Below are 10,841 nucleotides of genomic sequence, written 5' to 3'. Positions count from 1 at the left end.
ATCACATGTATAAATACATTTGGATCACAGTTGGATCACATGTATAAATAAGAAATTACAGGGACTATGTTTTTTTATTTTTTTATTTTTTATTATGGGGAGTGTGATTTTTGGTAATCTTTGACAATGAACGGTGCCTCTAATCCATCAGTCAAAAGAATCCCACAGAGGACAAAATGCAGATATGAACAGAGGAGAACAAAGTGGTGGCACCAGACTATTTAGAAAGAAAAAAATATAAATTTAACTAAAGTCACTTGGGAAATGGGGGTCGTGTGAGGGGGGTAGGAGGGAGGGTGGTTAATCAGTAAAATAAAATTGACATACGGTAATAAAAGTAAAACCAAAAGGGAAACATTAGAATACTGCTTTTATTGTTGGAAAATTAGATAGTTAAAGTTGGAGTTAAAGGCATACTGTAAACATCAAAACAACTTTAGCTTAATGAAGTAGACTGTGTGCATAGATCATGCCCTCTACAACCTCACTGCTCAATTATCTGTCAACAGCGCTACGGAATCTGATGGCGCCATATAAATAATAAAAAAATAATAATAATAATTTAGGAGTTAAATTATATATTTTTTCTGTTTTTTTTTGTTTTGTTTTTGTCAATCTTTATTTTATTTGCGCATATAGTACAATACGAGCATGAGATGCCACAACAGCAATATCAGGCATAACAATAACAGATATTATAATTGAAGCGCTATAATGGGATGCAATTGAGCTGCACATTTTTTTTTCACAACAGGCGAATCTTACATGTCTGGTTCACTGAAGAAGTAACATGTACGGATAGACATGGTACAAGTAGAGAACAGTAAGGTGTACCACCCAGACAGCTCTAGCAGCAAGTCAGAAAAATCCCAACCAAGTAACAGCATATAATCTATACTTTATATACTTTTTGTTTGCTATAGGGTTGCACATATAGCTCAGATATGACACAATTCTACTTTAATTGCACTAGGTTCTATAGAAGGGCTATATATTCCATGAAATTAGCAAAGTGGATGCAAATTAGCAAAACAAACACCAGAAAAAACTTTTCCTGAACTGATACAGTTTGCAAGCACCCAGTGGCGTACACATGACCCATGGGGCCCCGGTGCGAAAATTGATCCGTGCCCCCCCTCGCGCTTACTCTGCGCGGGCCGGGGCAGCAACACGTTGCGGCGGGCACCTGGTCGCAGGGGTTGCAGGGCTGCGACTGCGGTATGTACGCCAGTGCATGCAGATGCACACACACTTAAAGGACCACTACAGACACCCAGATCACATCAGCTCAATTAAGTGGTCTGGGTGTCAGGTCCCTCTAGTTTTAACCCTGCAGCTGAAAGAATAGCAGTTTCAGAGAAACTGTTATGTTTCACTGAGGGTTAATCCAGCCTCTAATGGCTGTCTCACTGACAGCCGCTAGAGGCGCTTCCGCCATTTTAAGACACTGAACGTCCATAGGAAAGCATTAAGTAATGCTTTCCTATGGGCGGTTTGAATGCGTGCGCGGCTCTTCCCGTGCATGCGCATTCGGAGCTGAGAGGCGGAGGGATCCCCAGTGCCATGGGAGTCCGGCGCTGGAGAAAGGTAAGTGCTGAAGACACACACACACTCTCACGAACAAATGCATACACACTAGCTAACAGACACACACATTTACTGGCAGAGGCACACTCAGCGGCAGACATACATACACACTAACTTACAAAACATACACTCTCACTGACAAACACACACTCACTAACAGACATCAAACAGACTCACTAACACACACACACAAACACACTCAGTAACAGACACACACAGTAACACACTCACTGACACTCACTAGCAGACACACACACTCTAACACAAACACCAACACACACACTCACACTAACACACTCACACTAACACACTCACACTAACACTCACACTAACACACACACTAACACTCACACACTTACACTCACACACACTAACACTCACACACTCACACACACACACACTTACACTCTGTCAGGGTACCTGAGGCCTCTACCTCTAAGGGAGGTAGAGACTTGGTGGTTTGCCCGTCCAGGCGAGCTGTTTCCTTCGTTCCTCGCGGTTCATCCAGTCACTTAAACACCGGCCGCGAGGAATCCACGTCCTTTTCTAGCAGGACGCTCAATACGTGACGTCATGACGCTATCACGAGCGACCTGTCACTCAAGTGTCCGATATCCAATCGGTACTTCTCAGAGGCGTGCTTACCATCCGGAGCCAGGGTATTTAAGCTTACTTCTCTCTTCAGCTCATTGCCCTGTCGTGGTTCTAGCTTGTCTAGTCACTCAGTGCTCTGGTATTCTAGTTTGCTCTCTTTGGTTTTGACTCGGCTTGTTGTACTACCCTGCTTCTCTGTTATCCCTTGACCCGGCTTGTCTCTCGCTTATCTGTCTTCTCGTTCCCTCGACCTCGGCTTGTCTCTGACTATTCTCTATTTCTCTCGGTACGTTAGTCCGGCCATTCTAAGGCCCGGTATACGTACCTTTCCACTCTTTGTACTCTGCGTGTTGGATCCCTGTCCCGATCCTGACATTACGACAGGGCCAATGGATCCTGCAGGTACAAACAGTCAGCTTGGTTCTTCGGATCCCAGGTTTGACGCCATGGAGCATAGGATGGATCAGATGGCTTTGGCACTACAGGCACTTTTGTCTCGTGCTAGTAATCCACCTGAGGAGACACGTACTCCTTCTATTTCTCCTGCAGTCTCAGGTCTAGAGGTAGCCACTGTAGACGCTTCTTCCCGTATCACCCCACCAGTACGTTATGGCGGGTCACCGGAGAGGTGTCGTGGCTTTCTGAACCAGATTAGCATCCATTTCGAATTACAACCCCGCTCTTATCCTACAGATAGAGCGAAGGTTGGATTTGTTATTACTTTACTCATTGAAAAAGCTCTGAGATGGGCCAATCCTTTATGGGAGAATGATAATCCACTAGTCTATAATTATAATGCCTTTGTAGCTGCGTTTAGAAGAACTTTTGACCCTCCTGGTAGAAAGGTCAATGCAGCTAGATTACTGTTGCGCCTTAGACAGGACAATCGAACACTTGTGGATTATGCACTAGAGTTCAGGTCCTTGGCGGCAGAAGTTAAGTGGAACGAACAGGCTTATATAGATGTGTTTCTGAATGGGTTATCAGATGTAATTCTTGACGAGGTCGCTACTAGAGAACTCCCTGAAAATTTGGAGGATTTAATTTCTTTTATATCTCGTATTGATGAACGCTTAAGAGAGAGGCAGAACACTCGAGATAGGACCCGTAGACCCTCCTTTAAACTAGCGCCTACCTTTCAAAATTCTGAGTTCGAGGACTTACGTATTCCTGAACCTATGCAGATAGGCAGTACTCATCTCACAGAGAGGGAGAGACAGTACAGGAGAAGGGAGGGTTTATGTATGTATTGTGGAGTCAGGGGTCATTTACGCCTAAATTGTCCCAATCGTTCGGGAAACGCTCGCACCTAAGTTCCTCTAGAGGACAGGCCTTGGGTGTTTCTACTTTGTCCTCTATTCACAACTACAAAGAGCTCAGGCTTCTGTTACCCGTTTCTTTAAAGTGGGAAAAGGGAGTAGTTAAGACTATGGCACTAATCGATTCTGGAGCTGCTGAGAGCTTTATAGATCAGGGTTTTGCTGCCAAGCATGCTATTCCATCCCAGTTAAAAGAGACACCACTGGCTGTTGAGGCCATCGATGGTAGACCGTTACTTGAGCCTGTTATTTTTCATGAGACCATACCGATTAACTTAACTGTTGGCATCCTACATAGAGAGGACATATCCTTACTGCTCATTTCTTCTCCGTCTATTCCCATAGTCCTGGGGTACTCCTGGTTGAGGAGACATAACCCTATTATTAATTGGGAGTCAGGGGAGATAGTTTCGTGGGGACAGAATTGTCAAGAGAAATGCTTGCGGAAGGTCTCACCTCTCGGCTTAACCAACACATCGGCTAACTCTGACAATCCTACAGAGACACAAATTCCGTCTCAGTATCTAGATTTAAAGGCTGTATTTGACAAAAAGAAAGCCGATACCTTACCCCCACACAGGTCCTTTGATTGCAAAATTAACCTACTCCCTGGTACCATGCCGCCCAGAGGTCATGTATACCCGTTATCTACGAAAGAGAACTCAGTTCTAGAGGAGTATATTCACGAAAATTTAGACAAGGGATTCATTAGGAGGTCCTCCTCCCCTGCCGGGGCTGGATTTTTTTTTGTTAAAAAGAAGGATGGTTCTTTGAGACCTTGTATTGATTATCGAGGCCTAAATAAGATAACCATTAAAAATGCCTACCCGATTCCCTTGATCACCGAACTCTTCGATCGTTTGAAGGGCTCTACAATTTTCACCAAGTTAGACCTCAGAGGGGCATATAACTTGGTGAGAATCCAGCAGGGACATGAGTGGATGACGGCATTCAATACTCGATATGGCCACTATGAATATACTGTTATGCCTTTTGGGTTATGCAATGCACCAGCTGTATTCCAGGATCTGATAAATTAGGTTCTTAGGGAATTTCAGCAAGATTGCGTCATTGTATACCTAGATGATATACTCATTCATTCTAGTGAGATTGAGACTCATCACAAGCAAGTCAGGAGGGTTTTGCACAAGCTTCTCCAGCATGGCTTGTACTGCAAGTTGGAGAAATGTAGCTTTGATCAAACCCAGGTAACCTTTCTCGGCTATGTGATCTCTGGGGAGGGATTTAAGATGGATCCGGATAAGCTCCAGTCCATTCTAGAGTGGCCTTTACCCAAAGGTCTTAAAGCTGTACAGAGATTTATTGGTTTTTCTAATTATTATAGGCGCTTTATTAAGGGCTATTCTTCCATTATCGCACCTATCACTAATATGACCAAACAGGGGGCTGATACTAAGAATTGGACTACTGAAGCTCTCCTTGCGTTCAAAACTCTCAAGGAGCTTTTCGCTTCCGCTCCAATTTTAGTTCACCCCGACACTTCTCTGCCTTTTCTACTTGAGGTAGACGCATCAGAGACTGGTTTAGGTGCTGTCCTATCTCAAAGGTTGGGTGTTGATAAACCATTACATCCATGTGGATTTTTCTCTAAAAAATTGACCGGTACTGAAAGCAGATATGACATTGGTGACAGAGAATTACTAGCGGTTATCAAGGCTTTGAAAGAGTGGAGACATTTATTGGAAGGTACATTACATCCTGTTACCATTCTAACAGACCACAAAAATTTGTCTTATATCGGAGAGGCCAAGCGTTTGTCCTCCAGGCAGGCTCGTTGGTCGTTGTTTCTTACCCATTTCAATTACGTTCTGACTTACAGACCTGGGTCAAAGAATTCTAAAGCCGATGCGCTATCTCGCCAATATGAGCCTTCTGCTTCAGTTGAACCACTTTTGTCCTCCATTGTACCCAAATGCAATATTATTGCTAATACCAGTCTCAAAATTCATTCTCCGCTACTTGACCAGATCTTGAAGTCACAACATCTAGCTCCCGAAAACACTCCTGAGGGAAGAAACTTTGTTCCTCCTGAACTTCAACTGGAGCTCTTACAATGTTTTCACGAAAGTAAAATAGCTGGTCACCCTGGTATTCGCAAGACATACTCTCTGATATCCAAGGATTTCTGGTGGCCTTCACTTCGAAAAGATATTGAGGAGTTCGTCGCAGCTTGTGAGACTTGTGCCAAGACTAAACTACCTCATGCATCTCCATGTGGCCTGTTACACCCCTTGGACATTCCTGAGAAACCTTGGTCCTGTTTGTCCATAGACTTTATCGTTGATTTGCCTGCTTCCAAGAGACAGACTGTTATTCTCACGGTGGTGGATAGATTTACTAAGATGGCCCATTTCGTGCCATTACCTAAACTTCCGACTTCTCCTGAATTGGCGGAGATTTTTGCGAGAGAGGTTTTTCGCCTACATGGGATTCCTTCGGAGATTGTTTCTGATAGAGGCTCTCAATTTGTCTCACGTTTCTGGAGATCCTTTTGTTCTCAAATGGGTATCAAATTGAACTTCTCCTCTGCCTATCACCCTCAGTCTAACGGAGCTGCTGAACGTACCAATCAAAAGATCGAACAGTATCTGCGTTGCTTTGTTTCCGAACACCAGGACGATTGGGTCGGTCTGATTCCTTGGGCGGAGTTCGCACACAATAACCTTGTTTGCGATTCAACTCGCTCTAGCCCTTTCTTCATGAACTATGGCTTTCATCCTTCGATTTTTCCTTCGGTTTCCTCTTCTCAGGGGATACCGTCGGTTGATGATCATGTCGCCAACCTGAAGAAATTATGGGATCAGACTCGGCAAATTCTGTTACATAGTTCCTCGTTGTTCAAGAAACACGCTGACAAGCATAGAAGAGCGGCTCCTGTTTTTGTTCCTGGGGATAGGGTATGGTTGAGTACTAAGAATATTCGCCTAAAAGTTCCATCTATGAAATTTGCTCCTCGCTACATAGGTCCTTACAGGGTTCTCACTCGTATCAATCCGGTTGCGTATCGCCTTGCTCTGCCACCTGCCTTACGCATTCCTAACTCTTTTCATGTCTCCTTGTTGAAACCTCTTATTTGCAACAAATTCTCCTCTAAGGCCTCCTCGCCTCGTCCTGTTCAGGTGGAGGGTCGGGAGGAGTACGAGGTCAGCTCCATCATTGATTCCAGAATTTCAAGGGGAAAATTGCAATATCTGGTCAACTGGAGGGGATATGGTCCTGAGGAGAGGAGTTGGGTACCTCAGGAGGACGTTCATGCTTCTCGCCTTCGCAGAGCATTTCATCTCCGCTTCCCATCTCGCCCCGGTTCCTTCCGCCCGGTGGGCGTATCTGAGAGGGGGGGTACTGTCAGGGTACCTGAGGCCTCTACCTCTAAGGGAGGTAGAGACTTGGTGGTTTGCCCGTCCAGGCGAGCTGTTTCCTTCGTTCCTCGCGGTTCATCCAGTCACTTAAACACCGGCCGCGAGGAATCCACGTCCTTTTCTAGCAGGACGCTCAATACGTGACGTCATGACGCTATCACGAGCGACCTGTCACTCAAGTGTCCGATATCCAATCGGTACTTCTCAGAGGCGTGCTTACCATCCGGAGCCAGGGTATTTAAGCTTACTTCTCTCTTCAGCTCATTGCCCTGTCGTGGTTCTAGCTTGTCTAGTCACTCAGTGCTCTGGTATTCTAGTTTGCTCTCTTTGGTTTTGACTCGGCTTGTTGTACTACCCTGCTTCTCTGTTATCCCTTGACCCGGCTTGTCTCTCGCTTATCTGTCTTCTCGTTCCCTCGACCTCGGCTTGTCTCTGACTATTCTCTATTTCTCTCGGTACGTTAGTCCGGCCATTCTAAGGCCCGGTATACGTACCTTTCCACTCTTTGTACTCTGCGTGTTGGATCCCTGTCCCGATCCTGACACACTCACACACTTACACTCACACACACACACACACACACTAACACTCACTCATACACACACACTAACACTCACTCACACACACTCACTCATACACACACACATACTTACACTCACACACACACAAGCTTACACTCACACACACACACTTACACACACACACTAACACTCACACACACACACTAACACTCACTCATACACACTAACACTCACACTCACTCACACTCACACACACACACACTCACACACTTACACTTACACTCACACACTTACACTCACACACTTACACTTACACTCACACTCACTCACACACACTAACACGTTTTTTTTATTTATTTAATCCCCCCAGCCTCCCTTCCTTTTGGAGTGCTGAGGGGATTCCCTGGGGTCCAGTGGTGCTGCTGGGCTCCTAGGTGGGCAGTCAGGCTGGCCGGTGCGCGAGGGAGCACTCTCCCCTGACGTCATCTTCCGGCTCCGGTATCAGTGCGGTGCGCGAGGGAGCTGAAGAGGAAGCACTCAGGGGAGAGTGCTCCCTCGCGCACCGGCCAGCCTGACTGCCCGCCGGGTGTAAGCAGGGCCAGCCTCGGGGGGCCCGGAGGTGGCCGGCTCCTGGGCCCCCCAGGAGAAGAGGCTGGCCCAGTGGGTACATACAGGGTCGCAGGGGCGGCCGGGCCCCCTGGTGGGCCGGGCCCGGTCGCAGCCGCGACCCCTGCGACCCTGGTATGTACGCCACTGCAAGCACCGTTACCAAACGTACACTGCATTTAAATTAGTTAGTTGCTTATAGTTACTTACAAAGTTGTCTTTGTAAGTTGTCGAATTGAATTTCAAGACACGGAGGCTCATATTGTGCATATCTCTTTCTTTACTTAACATACAGCAGCAGAGAGAAACCAATGAGAAAAAGGATGCTAACATGTGACCTCCTAAACGTCACCCTTCATGAGCAGGCATCCCTATAATCCAGGATTACACCCTTCAACTTCCTCTTACTTTGCTGCTCTGGATGCAAGCTAAGTATTTTTCAGACCTCCTTTTAACACTTGATAATTGCTGTATATGATGTCTGTTTCCTATTAAACACACAGCCTGCTGACTATCTGATGTATGCAGTTATCTGTTTGTGCTTTTACTGCTTGTCAGCACATGCATTTGTGATTGTTTTATGCTTGATCTGTTACTTGCCTACCTGTTTCCTCTGGCTCTCTAGCCCCCTCACTCCTCCCTTGTGTGTTCCAAGCCTCCTTTTCACCCGGCGCCCATCTTGGATTTTCGGCCTTGCTGTTCTTCGCGTTTTTGCCGCTGAACACTTGTTTTGGGGTCCCAATTGGTATCTACTGGTACCCATAGGCCCTGGCTCACCTTCTAACCACATTTTCCCCCATTGATTTGTGGCCCGACACCCATTTTTCACGGTATCGGGCCACGCGCGTGACATCAAGCCACGCCCCTTCGCTTCTGGTCCTACTCGGCCGGCTTCTCTGCTCCTATGTGTGCTCTTTGGTGGCTGTACCTCCTGTGAGTTACCATCTGTGCTCTCCTTGCCTGCCTCTGACCCATTATATACCATGTCTCAGTCTAAGCAGCCCCCTCCTCACCTAGCAGGGAGCTAAGTTCAGGTCCTTCCCCTGATCATGAGACCTATGGCCTCTGAGCCCAGGGGGAATACCCCTATTGTCCCAGGGGATGTTACTATGGCATTTCAGCGTTCCCTGTCTGATGCCATCCTATCTGCCATGGGGAATATGTCATCCTCTCTCTCACAGTCCATTGCCCAGTCACTGATGCAGACTCAACCTGTCACCACCAGGGACCTGTCCCCTCCATCTATAGCGGACCCCTACAGGGAATCGGCCCAGGTCCCCTAAAGCTATGGGCAAAAAGGCGATTGTAGAATCATGCCACTTGCCGGCGCCAGCATCCAGAACCTCTGTTATTGATGGTCATAAAGCCATCCCAGATAGCGTTGAATTAACTTCACTCCCTCTGCTGTTCTATGTTCATTCACACCCGCTACATTGGAAGAGGTTTCTGCTCTGCTCCAGTCCTCCCGCGCCCCACCACCTGCTCCCTAGATCCAATTCCCTTGCATCTCAAGTCTTCTTCTCTTTCTCCACCTCTCACTAAAATTCTCAATCTCTCTCTCTCCTTTGGTATATTTCCATCGCACTTCAAACATGCAACTGTAACCCCAATTCTAAAGAAGCCCAATCTTGACCCTAACTCCCCATCCAACTATCGTCCTATCTCGCTACTGCCTTTTGCATCCAAGATCCTTGAACGAATTGGGTATGCAAGATTGACAGACTTCCTCGAGTCCAACTCTCTGCTAGACCCGCTTCAGTCTGGTTTCCGCGCTAAGCACTCTGTGGAAACGGCACTGACCAAAGTATCCAATGATCTACTTGCTGCAAAATCTCGTGGTCACTACTCTATCCTAATTCTCCTTGACCTGTCTGCGGCTTTTGACACTGTTGATCATCAACAGCTTCTTCTTATCCTCCGCAATATCGGTCTACAAGATATTGCTCTCTCCTGGTGCTCCTCCTACCTCTCCCAGCGCTCTTTCAGTGTTTCTTTCTCTGGCTCTGCTTCTTATCCCAAGCTCCCTCTGTTGGTGTCCCCCAAGATTTGGCATGGCATGCCGAGCTCTGCCCGGAGATAGTCGTACCAATGAATGGAAAAGATAGCAAGGAGACAAGGCTTATCCTGGATGCTCGTCGAACGACTGCAAAGCAGTCGGGTAAAAACGCACCCGTTCTCACACCTTAACAACCTCAGGAGATTTTTTTCAACATCCAATATGGAGCTCATTTAACTAACAAGTGCTCTGAAGAGCATGGACATGATCCTATGGCTTTCTAAGCTGTCCCAAAACAGAATTTTTATTTACATTAGCCCAAGTTCTGTCAAGGCTTGGAACATTTTACATGTACAAATTTTACCAGGTGCTCTTTCTCCTAAGTGAAAAGTACATTCAAGCTGTGAAATTTCATCTCCAGAAAGAGCCCTTTATGTTCCCAGCAGCACCAACAGATGATCAGCTGATTAGCATATGCAAATTTCAGGACATATGTATTTTGAGGAAAAGAACGCTTTCCACAATAATGCCGTGGAAATATAAAATTGGAACGATACAGAGAAGATTAGCATGGCCCCTGCGCAAGGATGACACACAAATTTGTGAAGCGTTCCATATTTTTAGCTTGCCTCTTGCGGCAGAAAGCTTAATTTGTTGCTTGCCTGCTGCAGCTAATCTTCCTTGGGATCTGGCAAAAAGAATGATTTGGCATGGCATGTCCGAGCTCTGCCCAGAGATAGTCGTACCGATGAATGGAAAAGATAGCAAGGAAGCAAGGCTTATCCTGGATGCTCGTCGAACGACGGCAAAGCAGTCGGGTAAAAACGCCCCCGTTCTC

The 10,841-nt window shown here is 46.4% G+C and overlaps 1 non-coding gene across 1 annotated transcript; it reads left to right on the top strand.

The window, feature by feature from the left end:
- Positions 1–10,519: 10,519 nt before the first annotated feature.
- LOC134576568 (U6 spliceosomal RNA) lies at positions 10,520–10,625 on the top strand. Its single transcript, XR_010085854.1, has one exon. It is a non-coding gene; the product is annotated as a U6 spliceosomal RNA (small nuclear RNA).
- Positions 10,626–10,841: the final 216 nt, after the last annotated feature.

The sequence above is a fragment of the Pelobates fuscus genome, chromosome 1 (genome assembly GCF_036172605.1).
Source record: "Pelobates fuscus isolate aPelFus1 chromosome 1, aPelFus1.pri, whole genome shotgun sequence".
NCBI classification, from domain to species: Eukaryota; Metazoa; Chordata; class Amphibia; order Anura; family Pelobatidae; genus Pelobates; species Pelobates fuscus.
Note: the sequence above shows the minus strand (reverse complement) of the source record. Positions and strands in the feature narration are given on the sequence as shown.